Source organism: Nilaparvata lugens, chromosome 4 (genome assembly GCF_014356525.2).
Source record: "Nilaparvata lugens isolate BPH chromosome 4, ASM1435652v1, whole genome shotgun sequence".
NCBI classification, from domain to species: Eukaryota; Metazoa; Arthropoda; class Insecta; order Hemiptera; family Delphacidae; genus Nilaparvata; species Nilaparvata lugens.
The window spans coordinates 44,206,086-44,226,956 of NC_052507.1; the positions used below are offsets into that span (position 1 = coordinate 44,206,086).

Consider the following 20,871-nt stretch of genomic DNA (forward strand, 5'->3'; position numbering starts at 1 on the left):
TATTGGCTCAAGGATAAATGAAATAATCCACATAAAATGCAGTTTCCATTTTGTGGATTGATAGGAAGCAATTTTTTTTTCATATAAAAGTATAGCCTATTATATCAACGAATTTAACTATACAATTTGTAGCATAAAGTAAAAATCAAATTAAAGTGAACTTAATAAAGTTATCATCAAAGACCTTAAACAGCGTGATATGCATACAGTATTCTTTACTGTAAGGTCTTTGGTGGGGACATTGTGGGACATGTGAGTGCTTATGAGAAGGGTGTAGGTAGGTCAAATGCGGTAAAAGTCCACATTCCACAACAAGTTCAGCACAAACACAATGAATCAAAGGAATACAACAGTATGGTGGGGTTGTTGACTGGACGCAACGCACGCGGACAAACAATTATTTTGAGGATTAGGAACAAGTCAAGCAGAAGCCAAGAAGACTGGTGACGTTTCTTCCCGCCATTTTTGCTGGCATGAAGTAGCCTACAAAAATTCAAAATTCCCTCAAAGATTTTATTGTATGTGTTTTACAAAAAAACTAATTTTAAGTGTTATTAAAATAATTAAAACAAACTTAACTTTAAAAAAATGGAAATTAATGTTATTAATAGGCTACAGTTTTTTATGAGTACGTTGTAGGCCTACATCAATAAATTTAATATTGAACCATGAATTGTGATATTTCAATTGATAATGTGAATATAAAACATGTTTACCTAGTTTATTATTACAATTCATCTTTTATAGTAAAACTTTTTCAATTTGCAATCAATTCTGTAAATTTCTGTATTTGACTAATGGATAATGCGCGCTAGTGGCGCTACTGATAGTACTAATACTAATCTAGTGGGCCCTGGAAACATTCTAGGGGTGTGAAAGCAAGAAATTGCTGTGATAGGTAACATCATCCTATCAATAATTTCAGGTAATTATTAACATTTCATTTATATTTTGATTTTTTGCCTCCTTTTAACCACAATTTCTTCAAATTTTAACAAATGAAAGCAGTTCTATTAACGTAGTTCTAAACGTAAGTGTCTATGAATCATGCCGTACAACCATGGGTCTGACGTAAGTCTATTTAGGTGCTTGTGCATTGCTGCTTTCAAGCTATGATGAAACTTCTGTATTAAAGTCAATTTGCTTGTTAATTGGTTTACAAAATAGTTTAAAATCCTATTACAATTTATTTTAAGACTCATTGTTAAATGAGAGTTTGTCTAACTTGATAAATAACAATTTGACCGTTACAAAACCCTTTGTGGGTTACTTACCTATCACATTAATAACTGTGCTGTCTGCTACATTCACTGTTTTAAAATAACCTGTGTCGTATTAAAAAAAAATACTTATTTGTTTTATTTAGATTTAAATTGAGTTATTCCAATTCCTTATGGTTTAATTTTTGTCTTTTCAATCAATCCTCAAGTTATTCTGTTTTTAATCTCATAAGTTACTTGGCGAATCATAAAGGCATGCTAGGCTAGGTCTATTGATTTCAAGGTTCATCTGTGATGACACTTGTGTTTTTACATTTAATTGTTGATTCAATTAGTCTAAAGAGCAGTTTCTTTTAATCCCTATATTGTATTCAAAAAGTACAAAGGCTATTTTATATTATGAGAATATATTTTTTGCGAATTGTAGTCGCTGGTTATGGCAGACACTGACATAGGTATAGAAATTTCTTTATTGACTTAAGACATTTAACAAAATGTATGGTCAATCGTCATATAAATATATATATATATATATATAATATTGTACACAAATTCAAAGCATAAAAACAATTCGATTCTACAATACAAAGTAATTTACAAAACCATTTTCACAATTCATACATACGAAAATCAATTTCATAAAAATCAGCCACTGTATAATTGCATTCTTGCTGCAGGATAAATTTAACAGTTTTTTTTTAAAACTCATACAAGAAAGGCTTCTAATAGATAGTGGCAAGAAATTGTACAATATTTTACTCCTATAAACATCCAGCTTTTTTGTGATCGTAAATACCTGAGGTAGGTATTCAGTTCTTATGTTATTTCTGTGCCTCGTATTATGATTATGGACTTCAGTGCTAGTAGCCAAATCCCCCTATAGTAACAGAACTGTCATTTTGAAAAACCTCATCAAAGTAGCTGAATAAACTGAATAGTTTCTATTAGCATAAATTTTAATATAGTTAATAAAAACTCAAATTTTGCTATGAGTTAATGTTGGGCTAAAATTTGTTCAAATGTATGAATTTGGTATACGATTTATGCAACTTTATATTTTATCAATGCTAGAGTTTTATTATAATTTATTATTATAAAGATTCTTCATTCAGAGATTTATAGGTTTTTTAAATTGTGGGAAATATGCCTGAAGTAAAGTAGGCTATATTTAATTGAAATACATTTATGATGAGCTTGATTAATATTTATAATTATTATATTCTAATACTTTTAGTTTGTTTTATTGAAAAAGTATAATATTATTACAATTAAATTAAACTTACCTACCGTTACTCCAACAACGTACGACTTGCTTGAGTAATCTTGCAATGGATCAATAAAAATATTTAAACGGATAATAATATTTCGTTTATCAAAAATGAGTCATGATCGTATACCCAATTGAAAACTGGTTGAATAAATTCGTTTCCATGAAAAATATAGAAGGAGGTAGCATTAAAAAATATTACAACTAGGTACCTAACAATCTCTGGGTGTCTTTTTAACAGTATCTTGAAAGATGAAGCTAGTTTGATAAGTTATTGCTAATAACCTGCAATAATTTAAAAAGTAATATTTTTAAACTAGTGTGCCCCATGGGCTGAAGAATTTGCTTATGAACTATCTTGGAAATGTACCACTCGAAAGATGTCACAAATCTATGTTTTCAATGCTAGATACATAACTAAATAAATTGATAAAGGTTGAAATTGAAATTTAAAATCTCTTGTTGGAATCAGTTTCCATATGACTTGAGTGATTTTCTCCTCCCGTATTAAATGTTACTTACTTGTTACTTGTCTCGTCTTCTCCGCAGTCTGGTGACCGGGGAAACGCCAAAATATCTTCCCTTCGATCGGGTTCGCGTTAGTCATGGTCCATAATCTAGTGATCCGTGGTCTAGTGGAAAGAGTGCTTGCGTAGCAGCATAGAGATCCCGGGTTCAAACCTCGTTACCAAACGTTTTTGACCAGATCACTCCCGTTTTATCAGATGAACTTACTTCATACTTCTCTCCTTAGTCATGACCAGATATCTGGATTGACTGTGTCAGAAAGTGGACCTGACTTCGTCCTTGTCCTAGGGTTGACATGTAAACTATGTCAATAATATGAAATTATTTACGTTTGTAAACTTGGTCAAACATATAAAAATATATAACATTTGAGAGTATAATTTTTCAATCTTATCAAGATTGTCTTGCCTTTCACATTAATTATCACTCGACGTTCAGCTGAAGTATTATCAAACTTTGGTTTGGTTCTGTTGTCTTCGCCGCAGTCTGCTGACCGGGGAATTGTCATTGTCCCTTGAACGGGGTTTTACACGGCACTAGCCGCTCTCTGAGGTGGGTGTATGTATGCTCCTCGATATATTCTGCAACGGTGTAATAAGGCCGGTCCATTAGGTACCTCTTCAAACCCTTTGCCAGCGCGTTGTTGTTTTCTAGTAGTTTCAGACTATCTGGGAGCAAGTTGAACAGATATGCCCCTACATAAGACGGAGAGTCGCTGAGCTTTTTCAATCTATGTTGTGGGAGGTCTATATTGTGATTATGTCTTGTCCCATAGCTGTGCCTGTCTTGTCTCAAGATTGGATTTGATTTCTTGACCAAAATAACAAATTCCAAGATATATATGGAGACTGCCGTTAGTATTCCTGTTTTTTTGAAAAGGGGTCTGCAATGCTCAATGTAGTTGGCTCTTAAAATATTTCTTATTGCTCTCTTTTGGATTTTCAGAACTCTCTCTAGATTTTCTTTTGCAGACGATCCACAGGCAGCTATACCATATTATTTATCTCTTTCCTGTATAGGGCTACTTGTAATATAAATATAAAGAAAATAATTGAAAATCTCAGTACCCTTTTTTAAAAATATTTTATCACGACATGTTTCGGTCAATTATGCCATTTTCAAGTGATATGAATTAAATAAATACTAATGGAAGACTCTTATTTTGATCATATGTTAGTGTATTCATATGTTTTTATGAACTAGGACTGTAAATTTTGGGTTTAAATTCGCATGATTCTATCAAAAATGGGGTTATTGGTGTCTAATTGGATCAAGTTTATTATTTTATCTCTGTTTAATTTTGCTGCTTTATAAATATGAAATTCTTCTTTGACATTCAGTTTTTGACTTTTATTACAATAATTAAGTATTTTCATATTGGAATTTATATCTGTAAAATTATGGCCTGAATCTATCAAGTGTTCAGCAAATGCCGACTTTTGTGTATAATTTTTAGATTTTAGTGCTTGGATATGTTCTCGAAACCTGATATGGAAATTTCTACCCGTTTGCCCGATATAGAATTTGTTGCAATCACTACATCTAAGTTCATAGATACCAGATTTTTTAAACTTATCTTGCTGTACATTTAAATTTGATTTCTTTTTTATCAGTTCGAATGCATTATTTGTTGTCCTATAACCTAGAATGAATTTATTTTTTGTAAAGGTTTTTCTTATAGCTTTATTAAATTTTGTGTTATATGGAACACAAATATATTCTTTATTTCCTACATTTCCTTGATTATTTTGAGTTCTATTCTGTATTAATTTTCCTTTTTGTTTGTGAATCATTCTATCAATAGTTTTGGTATTATATCCATTTGTTATTGCCATATATTTTATTATTTTCTTCTCTTTTCTATAATTATATTTTGACATGGGAATATTTATTAGCCTATATATCATTGCATTGAAAGTTGAAATTTTTTGTTGCCAAGGATGATTTGAATCTCTAGGAATAATACAATCTGTATGTGTGGGTTTTCTATAAATGCTAAAATCATGTTTGTTATCTTTCATACTAATCGTTAAATCAAGAAAATTTATTTCATGTTCTTGAGCTTCCATCGTAAATTTTATAGAAGGTGATATTGAATTTAAATATAATTCAAAATCTTCATGTGTTTTATCTTCATTATTATACAGACATATTATATCATCAACATATCTGTGCCAATAAATAATATTTTTCTTTAGAGGATTATTATCATTCATTATTTTAGATTTTTCTAAATTGTTCATGTATATGTTAGACAAATAACCTGATAAAGGAGATCCCATCGCTAAACCTTCCTTTTGTTTGTAATTTTTCTCATTGAATTTGAAATAATTTTGATCTACACATACTGTTGTCAATGCTATTAGATCTTCTATTTCATCATTATTTATGTTATTATCTATCAAATTTTGTTTCAGAATACTAATTGTTTCATCTGTTGGAATACTAGTGTACATATTTTCCTAGCATTTGATGTAACCAACATGTACACTAGTATTCCAACAGATGAAACAATTAGTATTCTGAAACAAAATTTGATAGATAATAACATAAATAATGATGAAATAGAAGATCTAATAGCATTGACAACAGTATGTGTAGATCAAAATTATTTCAAATTCAATGAGAAAAATTACAAACAAAAGGAAGGTTTAGCGATGGGATCTCCTTTATCAGGTTATTTGTCTAACATATACATGAACAATTTAGAAAAATCTAAAATAATGAATGATAATAATCCTCTAAAGAAAAATATTATTTATTGGCACAGATATGTTGATGATATAATATGTCTGTATAATAATGAAGATAAAACACATGAAGATTTTGAATTATATTTAAATTCAATATCACCTTCTATAAAATTTACGATGGAAGCTCAAGAACATGAAATAAATTTTCTTGATTTAACGATTAGTATGAAAGATAACAAACATGATTTTAGCATTTATAGAAAACCCACACATACAGATTGTATTATTCCTAGAGATTCAAATCATCCTTGGCAACAAAAAATTTCAACTTTCAATGCAATGATATATAGGCTAATAAATATTCCCATGTCAAAATATAATTATAGAAAAGAGAAGAAAATAATAAAATATATGGCAATAACAAATGGATATAATACCAAAACTATTGATAGAATGATTCACAAACAAAAAGGAAAATTAATACAGAATAGAACTCAAAATAATCAAGGAAATGTAGGAAATAAAGAATATATTTGTGTTCCATATAACACAAAATTTAATAAAGCTATAAGAAAAACCTTTACAAAAAATAAATTCATTCTAGGTTATAGGACACAAATAATGCATTCGAACTGATAAAAAAGAAATCAAATTTAAATGTACAGCAAGATAAGTTTAAAAATCTGGTATCTATGAACTTAGATGTAGTGATTGCAACAAATTCTATATCGGGCAAACGGGTAAAAATTTCCATATCAGGTTTCGAGAACATATCCAAGCACTAAAATCTAAAAATTATACACAAAAGTCGGCATTTGCTGAACACTTGATAGATTCAGGCCATAATTTTACAGATATAAATTCCAATATGAAAATACTTAATTATGGTAATAAAAGTCAAAAACTGAATGTCAAAGAAGAATTTCATATTTATAAAGCAGCAAAATTAAACAGAGATAAAATAATAAACTTGATCCAATTAGACACCAATAACCCCATTTTTGATAGAATCATGCGAATTTAAACCCAAAATTTACAGTCCTAGTTCATAAAAACATATGAATACACTAACATATGATCAAAATAAGAGTCTTCCATTAGTATTTATTTATTTAATTCATATCACGTTATTTTGTGTCACATTTTTATTAGCAGGGAGTAGAATAGTGGTGTCGTCTGCAAAAAGAATACACTTTTTGTTGCCTTGAAGCCTGTCTGGAATGTCATTTATATGTTGTACTAGAAAGAGCAATGGTCCTAGTATCGAGTCCTGTGGCACACCCCTTCTTACAAGTCGGAATGACGACTTATATGAGTTTATTGATGCTTTTTCTTGAAAATCCAGTTCCACATACTGCCTTCTGTCCTTCAGATAATCTTCGATCCATTCTAGTGCACTCCCCTGGATTTTCATATATTTTAATTTAGTCTTGAGAATTTCCCAATCAAGGACGTCAAAAGCTTTGCGGATGTCAATAAAAATACCTGAGGCCGATTCTTTGTTTTCCCATATTTTACATATCTCGTCACACAAATCAGATATTGATGTTGATGTGCTGTTGTTCTTTCGGAAGCCATGCTGATTTTTTGACAATAGTTCGTTTCTTTCAAGGTGTGTTATTAGCTGGTTGTAGGCCGCTTGTTCGATGATCTTGGAGACAACTGGCAGATTCGCTATTGGTCGGTGGTTTTTTGGGTCAGATTTATCTCCTGATTTATGCTTTGGATAAATCTTTGCTATTTTCAATTTATGTGGGAATTTTGCCTGTTTGAATGATTCATTTATTATGTGTAGGATAGGTTCCTTTATTTCATTCTCGCAGTACTTCAGGATTTTACCAGTTATTTCATCATGGCCTGATGAGTTGTTTGGCTTTAGTCTTCTGAAAATATTGTGCAGTTCGGTTTCAGTGATGGTGTTGAATTGACAGAACACTTGGGCATTATTCTGAATCACCAGATCTTCTTTACCATTTTGGCTGCTATGTAGTTCAGTAATTGGTTGGGTGAAATATGTGTTGAAGATGTTGCAGATATGATGTGGGTCAGTGATTTTTCTCCACTCAATAGTCAGGTGGAGGTTTTCTTGATGCTTGCATTTCAGTTTATTCCTTTCATCGTCTATTGTTGTCCATAGCGCTTTGGGTTTATTTACTGCTTGTTAAATCTTTCTGCTTAGCTGTAATTTCTTTTTGTTTTTCACTTCTTGATCATAGGCTTTTTTCTTTTCTAGGTTTGTTACTTTGTCATCTGTTCTACCTGTAAGTGTGTATTGATCATTAGCAATCTGTGTATTTCTTTTTAGCATTAACGTTTCATTATCCCAGAAGATAAGATTTTTAGTTGTTTTCATCTTCTTTGATTCTCTTGGCATGGTTTCATCAAGGTTAACTCGAAGGATCCTTAGAAAAGTATTGTATTTGTCCTCCACAGTATGAGATGCTATCACTGTTCCCGATTTAGAGTTACTGAGGTTGAGTTTCAAGTTTTTTAAGTTTGTCCTTGAGAAATTTCTTGCATATCTGTACGTTGCTGTTTTATGTGCCACTTCATATTTTATTTCACATATAATATGGAGTGGTGGTCGGAGATTAAGTTGGGTTGTGCTGTTGCCTTTGCTCTTTCAGTTGGTATGTTGAGATAGCAGCCGTCAATACTAGTACTTGAAGTTTGGGTTTTTCTGGTTTCAGATATGCCATATATGTAGCAGCCGTGTTGTCTTAGTAGGTTTTCCAGGTCTTTGTAGACTTGTTTGTCTGTTTTAAGGATGTCTATATTTGTGTCACCCAAAACCAAGATGCTGTACTTTTTCTCTGAGAAGTGTTGTAGTAGACTTCCTAGCCTTGTCAGGTATTCTGCTTCTGTTTTGGGATCGGGTGATCTATAGGAGCCTATGATTGCCAGATCTAGTTTCTTAAGTTGTATTTCGATTGCTATGGTTTCGAAGATTATCTCCATAGGTCTTTGCACTTCCTCTTTAAAAGTCAACTCCTTAGTGGATAGTGGGAAATTATTCTTTTTGAAGATGGCAATGCCGCCCCACATGTATACGGTTCTACTGAAGTGAGCGACAAGGGTATATCCCTGAAGATTTGTGTTGAGGAGCTCATCTGGTCTGAGACCATGCTCTGATAATATGACTATATCCGGGCTGTGTACACTCAATTCAATTTCCAGACGGTCCAATTTGCTCTGCAATCCTCTCTGAATATTTAAATGGAATACTTTAATATTGTTTGCTTTGTTGCCCTTTCTATTTGTTTTGTTTGTATTTCTATTTCTTTGGTTAGTGTATATATCCGGTTCTCTGTTAAGGCCTATATCAGTATTTTCAAGGTTTGGATGTTTATCAAGTTCTGTTCTGGCTATTGTTGTAGGGTTGGGTTGGACTATTGGATCGATTTGTGTTGGGGGACCACTACTTGACTGCTTAGGCACATCTGCAAGTTTTTTGTTGGCAGCTTTTCTTTTGATTTTAATACACTTACAATGCTGTCTGCCAGGAGACTTATTCCCTCATCACTCAACTGCACCCCATCCCATCTCAAGTGCCTTCGTTGGTCCTGGCTGAAGTATGAAAGGCTTAAGGCCCATTGACGGCTTAAATTATATATTCAGGCGAGGTGGGACCTTCCTGCAAGGGACTCCCCACTAACAAAGCAATACGAATTCACTTTATACTTTTATGGTCCATAATTCGTCCCATAAAATGACTGTAGGTATGCTCCTGCACATACATACTCAGTTGTGGTTTAGTAAGTAAGGTCTCTCGATCAGATACCGCTTGAGTGCTTTGGCAAAAAGAGTGTCATCCTCAATAGTCTAGTGTATCCGGCAGTTTGTTGTAGAAGGCTCCAGCATCTTACTTCTCTTACTTCTGATGTCTTCCTCACGGTCCTGGGATCGGGGAATCGTCAATGGATGGTCTCCTCTGTCAGAGTCGTCAAGAAGGTGTATAGAGTATCTAGCACTATACTCTAAGGTGGTGGTACGTATGCTCCTCAATAAATTCGGTCACTGCATAGTACGGTCTTGCAATGAGGTATTTTTTCAGCTTTCTGTGGAATGTTGTCCGTGAATCCCTCAAAGTCTTTAGGCTGTCCGGTAGATAGTTGAAGAAATGTGAGCCTGCATAGGTAGGTATGTTCTTGAATTTGCCAAGCCTGCATTGCGGAAGTCAATGTTCAGCTTGCTTCTTGTGTTATGTGTGTGTTGGCTATTTCTGAGATTCGGGCTTGAGTCTATGACAAGGGTTATGGTTTCAAGTATGTAGATTGAGACCATTGTAAGCAGTTTGTTTTTGACAAATAATGGTCTACAATGCTCCAGTGCATCTCTTCTTAGGATGGTTCGTAAGGCTTTTTTCTGACTTCGTAGAACTCTGTCCATGTGTACCTGCGCTGATGCTCCCCAAGCAACAATGCCATATCGCAGCTGTGAGGCAAATAGGGCATGATACGTGATAAATGTGGTACTGACATCAGTGATACATCATATTCTACAAAGTACATATGTGGCTGAAGCTAATTTCTTACACAAAAGGTCTATATGTTCACTCCAATTCAGGTTCTTGTCCATCATGATACCAAGAAATCTTGTACAATCCTTTGTATTTGTTGGTTCATTGGTTACATTGTTGTCTATATTGAATATCTGTCCCTTTGGAGTGAAGTTTATATTTACTGTCTTGTCTTTATTGATTGATAGCTTCAGTTTCCTACATATATTTTTGGCCATTTCAAGTGTCGAGCTTATATCGTTGCTTTCGGATTCTCTGTCTGATGGGATTATTATGGTGGTATCGTCTGCAAATAGTACACATTTTTGGTCCTTCTTGAGATTATTTTGGGAAGTCATTTATGTGAATGAGAAAGAACAAGGGTCCTAGGATTGACACTTGAGGAACACCTTTGGATATTTTGCAAAGAGATGATTTGGCACTAGTCAAGGCTGTGTGCTGCTGATAACTGATTTCAACATACTGATACCTTTCAGTGAAATAGTTTTGGATCCATTCTATGACTTGGCCCTGAATGTTTAGCTGTTTCAATTTTTTGATTAGGATTTCTTGGTCTAAGTTGTCGAATGCCTTCTGCAAGTCTAGGAACAGGCCTGATGCTATCCTCTTTTTCTCCCAGATCTCATTAATCACCATGTTGAAATGATGAAATCAGTTCATTTTTTTCCAAATGTGCTATTAACTTTTTTCCAAATGTGCTCAGTCAGCTTTGAAGTTCCAGGCAAATTTGATATTGGTCTGTAGTTACTTGGATTAAGCTTGTCTCCTTTCTCGAAAACTGGATCCACTTTGGAAATCTTCATCTTACTAGGCAAAGTAGATTGACTCAATGAGGTGTTGATGATGTGGGTTAATGGTTTATGACTTCTTCCTTGCAGAATTTCATAATCTTCCCAGAGATTCCATCAAAGCCTGCCGAATTGTTAGACTTTGAATTATTAAGAAGTTCATCCATTTCGTGATGTGTGACATTTTTGAAGGTTGAGAAAATTGGTACACCATTGTTGGGCTCAGCTTCAGATGTGGTACTGGTTTGTGATTGATTTGTGTGGTTCGATGCTTGAGGTGAGGTGAAGATGCTGTTGAAAATATTGCTGATTTCAAGTGGATCCGCTGTCAGCTTACCATCCAAAAGAAGCCTTATATATGCTGTTCTGCCTTCCATCTTGCTTTGAAACCTGTCTTTGTCTTCGGTTGATCCTGTCAGCAGGTATCTGTCATGCAAACTTTGAAGGGAGGCTTTCATCTTCTGCAACTCACAATCCATAAAAATAATTTTGCTTGGTACATTCATTTTTTCGGCCCTAGAGGCATAATGTGGTTAAGGCTCTGGCGCATTATTTGTAGAAAGTTATTATATTTTACTTCAACAGACTTTGGTTTATAGACAGACTCCCAATTGGTTGTATTTAACATTTGCTCTAGTTCAGTTAATTTGTTTTTTGAGACATTCCTAGAGTATCTGTAGATGGTGTGGCAACTTTTACTTCTATTTTTTATTTTGCATAGCAACAAATGGTGGTCCGACAGTGGTGTATAGTGTGCTTTTACCTCGATCTCCTCTTGTTTGATAGTTGTGTAACACCCATCAATGCTGGATACAGTAGTGGGGGTTTTCCTTGTTACAGGGATGTGATGTATTCTGCATCCAAACTCAGATAACACATTTCGAAGTTCCTTTACACTACGTTCATCTGGTCTGAGTATGTCAAAGTTTGCATCTCCTAGTATTATATAATTTGACATGTTTGTGTGTTGTCCCAATTTTCCTAAAAAATCAGCTGTATCAGTGCTAGGAGATCTGTATGCTCCTATTAGAATCAATTTTCTTGATCGATATTTGAGTATTAATCCAACAGTTTCAAACACTTGTTCGTTTGACTTGCATTGTTCCGGCAACTGAAGCTCATCCATGTCAACAGAAAAATTATTTTTTACAAAAACAGCTATGCCACCCCACATACGTTCAGTTCGGCAACAACTGGAGGTCAGTCTGAAACCTTCAATATTTGTGAGATGTAATTGGTCAGTGCCTAAGCCATGTTCCGAGATAATTAGAATATCAGGGTGAAAATTTTCAAGTTCTACAACCAGTCCATCAAGTTTATTTTGAAGACCTCTTTAAATATTTAGGTGGAGAACAGTCAACGACTTTTTGTGTGAGTGTGCATTTCCTATTGTTTTATTGGCTGTATTATTTGGTCTATGGCGTTTTCGGTCATCTTTCTGTTTGGTTAGCTGCTATCCTGGATTTCTGCCTTGACACTCCAGTGCGCTTGCAAGTTGTTCTGCCAAGATTTTAGAACCTTCTAGGTTTAAACTTCGTCCGTCCCAGCTCAGGTGACGCTTATGTAAATGATTTGAGTTGTCAATAAATGTAATATTAAGCTGCCAGCACATAAACTTTAGAGCCTTGTTTGTTTCGTCAATGAATCTCTCACCTATATCCTCCCGAATTGGAATAGATGTAAAGTACCAATTAGTGTGTGGAAACCGTTTGATGTTAGCCTCTAAAGTGAGCCATAATGGTCTCATGACATGATTCGGTGTCTTAGCCCTACACAGGTTATTTGAGCCTACATTCAGTATAACCTTCGATGGAATAGTGCTTCTGATTTTAAGTGCTCTACTGACATCCTGGATTTTTCCAAAGGGTACAATTTCCACCTCCAAATCTTGCCCAAATGTGTCTCTCATTATATCTCCCACCAGCCTCAGCGTATTGTCCCTGATCAGCAGTGGTGCCTCCCCTTCCTTTCCCTCAGCCCGCTCCCCAAATCCTTGAGCAGGGCGCCCCTCATCCTGTGGACCGTCCTGATACTCATTTCTGTTCTCATCAACACAACTCTGTTACATTATTTGAATGTGGTTTTGGTTTGGCATTGCAGACCTCCGTGATCCTGTTTCGAACTTCAGCTCCCACGCTTGATAGTGGCTCTGGTGCACTCTTTGTCACTGTAGAGGATTCTTTGATCCGGACAGGGTTTACCTCATTTGTACCCTCGGAGTCACTAATCAAGATTGCTGTAGCATCTTCAGTCCTCTTTCTTACCGGGCAGCAGTGCTCTGGATGGATACCCTGTAAGAAGTCACGAATAATATTTTCCATGCTGTAAATTACACTTGTCTTTCTTTCTACTATTTCTGACAGACGACTATTGTTTGTCCGTAGTATTTTTATCTCATTTTTCAAGTCCTCTATATCATCATGTAAAACTTTAATTATGACATCATAGCTGTTATAGCTTTGGCACATTTATGTCAAGTCAGTGCTTTGAAATGTTTTGTTAGGCAATGTGTAGTTACATTGTGATTCGTCATTTAAGTCAGATTTTAGCAAATCATTGTCATTTGATTTATTTAGTAGTATTGAGATATGGGAAGCTTCAACATTTATACGAGTCTTACATTCCTCACACATCCAGGCAAGGTCAGAACTTTTACCTGCTTTCATTTTGTCGTACTGTTTGTTGGTTATGTTGACACACTTGGTGTGATACCATTTATTATCGTTACAGTCGCATGTTCTGAACTGGTTTGTGGCAAACACCACATGGAGACTGGATATTTTCATTAATAATGGCCTTTTCAGATTGTTTTTTCCCCATTTTGGTTAAGCAAGCGGATAATATGTTGTCTAGCAGAGGGAAAGATGGGAATTTGGTAACTTGAGTTTGTCAAGAGCAAAGCATACCCTAATCAAAGCATAAAGGTTTTATCAGTGCAGTCAATTTTTCGCATATCACAGTCAAATATCACAAAGTTAGGCCGGGTTAACACATAAAACAAAATAACGATGGCACAATTAAAACAATAATATATCCTATAATTCAAATAAAACGAAGCAATTTATAGGAATTTGGTGAGCTTGTCAGAATCTTCAATCAAAACGTAGAGGTTAGATCAGTCCAAAAACATAAATTTCTATCACAGTCGAATATCACAGCCTTGAACTAGGGAAACAATAAAATAAAATGTTTCCAATGATAGTCAGAAACTAAAACTCCAGTAATAACGGGTTCAAATTGCAAATATAGGCAATATTCTGTTTAAGTCTCTTGCAAAATCGTTGGGTATTGGAAAACAAGATCTATCTAGTAGTCTGACCTATTTTGGATTGGTCTCAAGTTTATTTATTATAGTATCACCCAAAGTCTATCCAATAAAATACAGAATTGTTTTATTTTTCTTTTTACGAGTTGAGAAATAATATGCGTGCACAGCGTGCACTGATATTTATAGGCAGGATACTTCATGTAGAAACTACGTCATGATGTGCGGTTTCAAAAGTTTGTGAAATGAATCAAACTTCACTAAAAATATTTCAAATCAGCTTGGATATTATCTTTATATTTTCAATCTAGTATTCTGTCACTATAAGAATGATTTGTCAGTGATAAATTGCAAAGATCTCACCCAAATTCGATGTTCCAGTCATTGCAGGTTAGCTTGGTACAGTCACGGATTCATTAACAATTTTGTCAAATAAATACTAATTCTCGATCAAATTTTTTTGGATAGAAATTGAAGAAAAATGTTCAAGTCACGAAATTAAGTGGCAATATGATGAAATATGCGAAAATTATTTAAGAAACACTTTATTAGTACGGAGCTGTTTTACTTGGTATTCAGAGCTGCCACTCATGTATACCCAGCATAAGCTGGAGAATCCTTAAATTTAGTGAGGCGGTGCATTGGGAGGTCTTTAATATGTCAAGTATTGTGCCCATGTCTGTAACCTCTTGGTGTAGGCTTTGTCCATATATATAGAAATTACTGTGAGTAGTTTGTGCTTCTTGAACAGCGGCTTGCAGTGTTCCATTGTGCTCACTCCTAGTATTGTTTTCAGCGCTCTGTTTTAAATGACGAGGACTTGTGGTGCTGAACTCCATGCTACAATGCCGTATCTCAAGTGAGAGACAAATAAGGCATGCTATGCCATGAATGCTGGTTTTTCCCCCAGTATGCTTCACAGTCTTCGAATCACTTATACCGCAGATGACAGAATTTACAGAGCTTTTCAATATGAGGTTGCCAGAATAGTTTGTAAAAACTTCCAAAAATTGTGTATAGGTGGCTATGATGATTTGATTATTTGTAAGATCTGCTGAGGTATTAGTTGTTGGTTTAAACTTTATATGTATAGCCTTTTGTTTGTTTATTGTTATGTTCAGTTTATTGCAGGTATGGGTAGCTTCTTCCAGAGTTGCATCTATTAGACTGTGATTTGGATTCTGATTTTTGTGTGGTACTATTATTGTGGTGTCATCCGCGAATAATATGCTATTTTTCCCCTTTCCATTCCTTGATCGTTGACATACAAGGAAAAGTAGTGGTCCCAGTATTGATCCTTGGGGTACGCCTTTGCTAACGGTCCGGAGAGGATTTATACTGTAGGGTGGTCTAGGCTTCCGGTCAGACAAATAATCCTCTAGCCACTGTAGCGTATTTCCCTCTATTTTAAACTTTTTCAGTTTTTGTTTAGGGTCTACCAGCTCAGTGTGTCAAAGGCTTTTTGCCGGACACTGTTTTTCTTCCCATAGCCTATTTATACTATTGCACAACTCTGCAAAAGCCGTTGATGTGCTGTGCCCTCTTCTAAAGCCAAAAAGCTGTACTCTCTTGCCATGCTGGTGTTCCGATATCAATTTTTTGGTTTCCAGGTATTCAATCAATTGATCATAGATTGCCCGTTCTATAATTTTGTTATGTTGTTGGAAGGTTGGCAATAGGTCTATTAATTTTTAGGGTCAGTCTTGTCACCTTTTTTAAATTTAAGAAAGAGTTTATTATATTTAGGTTTTTTGGAAATACTGCCTGTTCAAAGGATACGTATGTCTATGAGTGGCAGTTTTAGTACTTTTTCACAATATCACAATATTTTATCATTTTTCCAAGTAATTTAATCGTGTCCTGAAGAGTTATTGGCCTTTAGCAGCTTGATTATTCTGCTCAGTTCTGCGCTTGTGATGGCTCGAAATCCATTGAGTACTACTGTTGTGTTTGCTTCCTCTAAACTTTAGCTGTCCCCAACTGGCTCTATCGGTGGCTAAATAAATGCAGAATTCTGGATATTACAAACTTGGTACGGGTCTATGACAGTGCGACCATTCTTGCGACCATCTTTCTTCATTTTTGATTTTCCATAGTTTTTTCCTTTTTTCGTCAGTCTGTTGAATTTTTGCTACCATTGATCCCCTCTTCTTGTTATTAACCTCAGCTTCTTATGTATGACTTGTATTATAACTATTTGTTTTTTTTTCAAAAACTTGACGCAAATATCTTTTCTTTGTTGTCTAATAGATGAGTTTGTCAGTTTGTGAGCCTGTCAGCAGTAGTCTTTTATTGGCCTGGTTCAATCTGTTCTTAAGGTCTAAAGTTTCTTCATCCCAAAATACATAATTTTTGGTTAATGTCATTATCTTTGGTTCTCTTGGCATGGCATCATCCATGTTCTGACTCAGTATTCTAACAAAGTTTTCGTACTTAGCTTCAATAGACAATAGGTAGCAACTATCTATACTTTTAGCTGACGTTTTAGATTTTCTGGTGCTTGAAGGTCAAATATGTCATAGCCGTGTTGAATTGAAGTGTTCTTCAGGTCAATGAAACATTGACAATTATTGACATTGACAATTAAACATAAACAATTATCGGATTTTAATGTATCTATATTTGTGTTACCTAGAATAACTATTCTGTTTTATTTAGCTGAGTAGTCTTGGAGTAAGCGTCCCAGGTGGGTGAGGTATTCATTGACTCCTCCGGGGTGTGGAGTACGTTCCAATTATTATCAATTTTTGCTTTCTCAGTTGGATTTTTATTAGAGCTATTTAAAATTTTTGTTCCACTGGGTGATACTGTATGTTTCTTCAGGTTTGATCTCTTCAATTGATAATTTATTGTTGTCATTTCTATAAATTGCTTCTCCACCCCATAAAAATTGAGTGCGACAGAAATAGGCTATAAGCATGTATCCTGGAATGTAAGTAGTTCCTCCTCCCTTAGGTAATGTTCCGTTATAATGAGGATATCCGGGGTGGTGTTGATGTAGCTCTATTAGCAATCTATCTATTTTTCCTATTAGTCCTCTTTGGATATATTTAAGTGAATTTTCTCCTGTTTACTGTTATTGTGCACTTTTCTATGGCGTGGTAATAATGTTTGTAGCTGGCAATCCAGCGTTGGTTAAGGGGCAAACTTGGTGTTTTCTGGTTATTGTCATTTTCCCATTCCGCCGCCGCCGCCGTCACCTCCTCCGCCGCACTCAGCTTCAGTCACTTACTAGAATTTTTGTGGCATCTTCTGCTTTCCTTCTTTTTAGGTTTGAGGGAATTTGGTAGAGTCCCTGTGTGAATTCAAATATTGTGTTTTCAAGCTTATATTATCACATCTGTTTTCCTTGCCACTGCATCCGATAATCAGTTCTTATCCATTTTCAACGTAGTGATATTGTCCTTGAGCTTATTTCATCTAGCAAGATTCTAATTATCAGATCATAACGTTTAGTCTGTGTTGCTTTATTATTACTATTTCCAGCTGTGTGGTTACAGCGCGTATTGGTGTTTCGTGATCTGTTTCTGAGTTGTCGAAATTATTCAGCAATGTAGAGATATGTGTTGCTTCGTTATTTAAATGCGTGCTACAACTATCACATAGCCATGCCTGTTCATCTCCTGTCCCCTCCTTCATCTGGTCGTATTTCTTGTCCGTTATCCCAACACATTTTGTGTGATACCACTTATTGCCATCACAGTAGCAGGCCACTGCCTTGTCATTATCATGGACCACTTCTTCACAAAAATCTCACAAATATTGCTTTTGCTCAACTACACCTTTACTAAGCTCAGGCATTTTTCAATCGAAACATTTACGTGATTATTGAATCTATTGCATAACAGTCAGTGGCGAAACATATGATTGCCACCGCCACCTGTGATGTTTTCAACTAGCATAGTTTTTTTATCACTTGTAACAGTTTTATTTTCATATTTATCCAGAGTTCAATTTTTTGATTCCAAACATAAAAATTATTTCATCATTCATTTAGTTCCATTTAATAAATTTCAACATAGGAAATCATATGGAGAGACTCTTCGTTTGCCCTTTGAGCTGCGTTCTTCAAAACCACAATACAATAATCTTGACATCTCGGACAGTTTTATTTCAAGCTTGATAGAATTCATGTCGCATTTACGCATTGTCCCCATTCCAGCAACAAGACATGGTCAACCAGGGGTCTTTGTGTTTAAGGAACTGTCCACATATAGCCACGTCTTTTTGCGAGAAGGACCAATCTTAAGGGCACTTCAGCCACCTTACACTGGTCCCCATGAGGTGATGGACAGAGACGATAAAACCTTCACATTAAGGATTAATGGTAGAACCGCTAAGGTTTCTATTGACCGGGTGAAGCCAGCATACATCCTTCAAGACGACTCACCTCAGCCTTCCCACCCTGTTCCAGGAAAAAAGTGAGCTTCAAAATTTCGGATGGCCAAATCGTCTGCCTGGGAGGGGGGATTCATGGGGTAATGTGGCGAAACATATGATTGCCACCGCCACCTGTGATGTTTTCAACTAGCATAGTTTTTTTATCACTTGTAACAGTTTAATTTTCATATTATCCAGAGTTCAATTTTTTGATTCCAAACATAAAAATTATTTCATCATTCATTTAGTTCCATTTAATAAATTTCAACATAGGAAATCATATGGAGAGACTCTTCGTTTGCCCTTTGAGCTGCGTTCTTCAAAACCACAATACAATAATCTTGACATCTCGGACAGTTTTATTTCAAGCTTGATAGAATTCATGTCGCATTTACGCATTGTCCCCATTCCAGCAACAAGACATGGTCAACCAGGGGTCTTTGTGTTTAAGGAACTGTCCACATATAGCCACGTCTTTTTGCGAGAAGGACCAATCTTAAGGGCACTTCAGCCACCTTACACTGGTCCCCATGAGGTGATGGACAGAGACGATAAAACCTTCACATTAAGGATTAATGGTAGAACCGCTAAGGTTTCTATTGACCGGGTGAAGCCAGCATACATCCTTCAAGACGACTCACCTCAGCCTTCCCACCCTGTTCCAGGAAAAAAGTGAGCTTCAAAATTTCGGATGGCCAAATCGTCTGCCTGGGAGGGGGGATTCATGGGGTAATGTGGCGAATCATATGATTGCCACCGCCACCTGTGATGTTTTCAACTAGCGTAGTTTGTTCATCACTTGTAACAGTTTAATTTTCATATTATCCAGAGTTCAATTTTGTAATTCCAAACATTAAAATTATTTCATCATTCATTTAGTTCCATTTAATAAATTTCAATATAGGAAATCATCAAATTAAATTCCTATAAGTGCATAGGTAGTTGATATATTGAGAGCCTATCCTTTTTTGTCAGAACAAAGGAGTTTGTAAATTAATGTTATTGTCCAAAGAACTTGATCTGTAAAAAGGTTTGCAGAATATGTTTTCAAAGTTCAAAGCAGATTTATCAAAGCGTTCGAAAGTTATTGTAGAACATACAAATAGACGGACATCGATTTTGGTCATGAGTCAAAAGTAGAAACTTGCTAACGCTCGTTCTATGATTACTATTGAAATCAATTGAATGATTTCTACTTTATATACTCCTAAACCTTCAATATTTATCAAAAAATGTAATACCATCTCTGTTAGCTATTATATCCCTATCTGGGTAGATTGCTGTTCAGATCAGGGCATGTGTTCATTATTAAGCTATATACAACTATATTGGCATGAAATCAAATCAAATTTATACACTCGGAACTCATACAAAATATTCTCAAAAATAATATGAATTCACAATTTTTTCCGCAACTTTTAATTCAGAATTTTTTTATGTAATCTATGTATTTGAAACGGCATCAAATTGAAAATATTCCAGTAACAGTAATGACTGTTGACAAAAAACTCTGACAACAGTAATACAATTTTTTTTAATTAAAAAACATGAAATCGTGATCAATTAATTAGAGACTAGAGTTGATTCAATTGTATCTTGGCCGAACTCATGCTTGTATCAAAGTATTGTAAGTTGTTAGTATTGTTGATATAATGTTTTTTTTTCTGTATTGTTTCAGACGCAGTATGGGAAATTAGGGTCTTCCTTTATTATTCGAATATTGAAGCTATAATTTAAATTAACCCTCATTCGACACATTTTTATTTGTGTTGATTATTTTGAAACGAACTCAGATTTAAACTTAATTTTAACTCTGAAAAACAAACTAAAAACACAGAACTCAAGCTTGAAATGGAAGACATTAGAAACTCATCAACATTCGACTTCTATTTGATAAAAGGAAATTTCAAAATGGGTTCAATCGATTGCATCGAGCATCCAACTAGACATGAGTAAAATTAAAAGCATTTTTATCAAGAGTCCGTTTCATTCGGTTGACCCTACATTACCCAAACAACGATCTGCACCAAAAATAATGGAATTTCTCTCGATTCTGTGCTGAGGTTTGTATTATATCACTATTCGAAAATTTACCAATTTGGAAACAATCAACAAATGTTTAAAATATCAAATCTCGTTCTAATTTAGAATTTTACAAGCTGTTTAATTTTTTTATTTCATTTTTGCCGAGGGTGATGCTCACATGAGCTA

General features: G+C 34.8%; 1 protein-coding gene across 2 annotated transcripts in view; it reads left to right on the top strand.

Moving 5' to 3' along the window:
* The first annotated feature begins 843 nt into the window (after window positions 1-843).
* LOC111049581 overlaps window positions 844-20,871 on the top strand; it is a 53,330-nt gene continuing 33,302 nt past the window's right edge. The window contains exons 1-2 of one of the 2 annotated variants that reach the window (XM_022335695.2): window positions 844-925; window positions 20,339-20,723. The gene's annotated coding sequence lies outside the window, so the exon portion shown is untranslated. Of the gene's footprint in view, window positions 926-13,287; window positions 13,309-20,338; window positions 20,724-20,871 lie in introns of those variants that run through there. The other variant, XM_039427515.1, reaches the window with a different exon arrangement.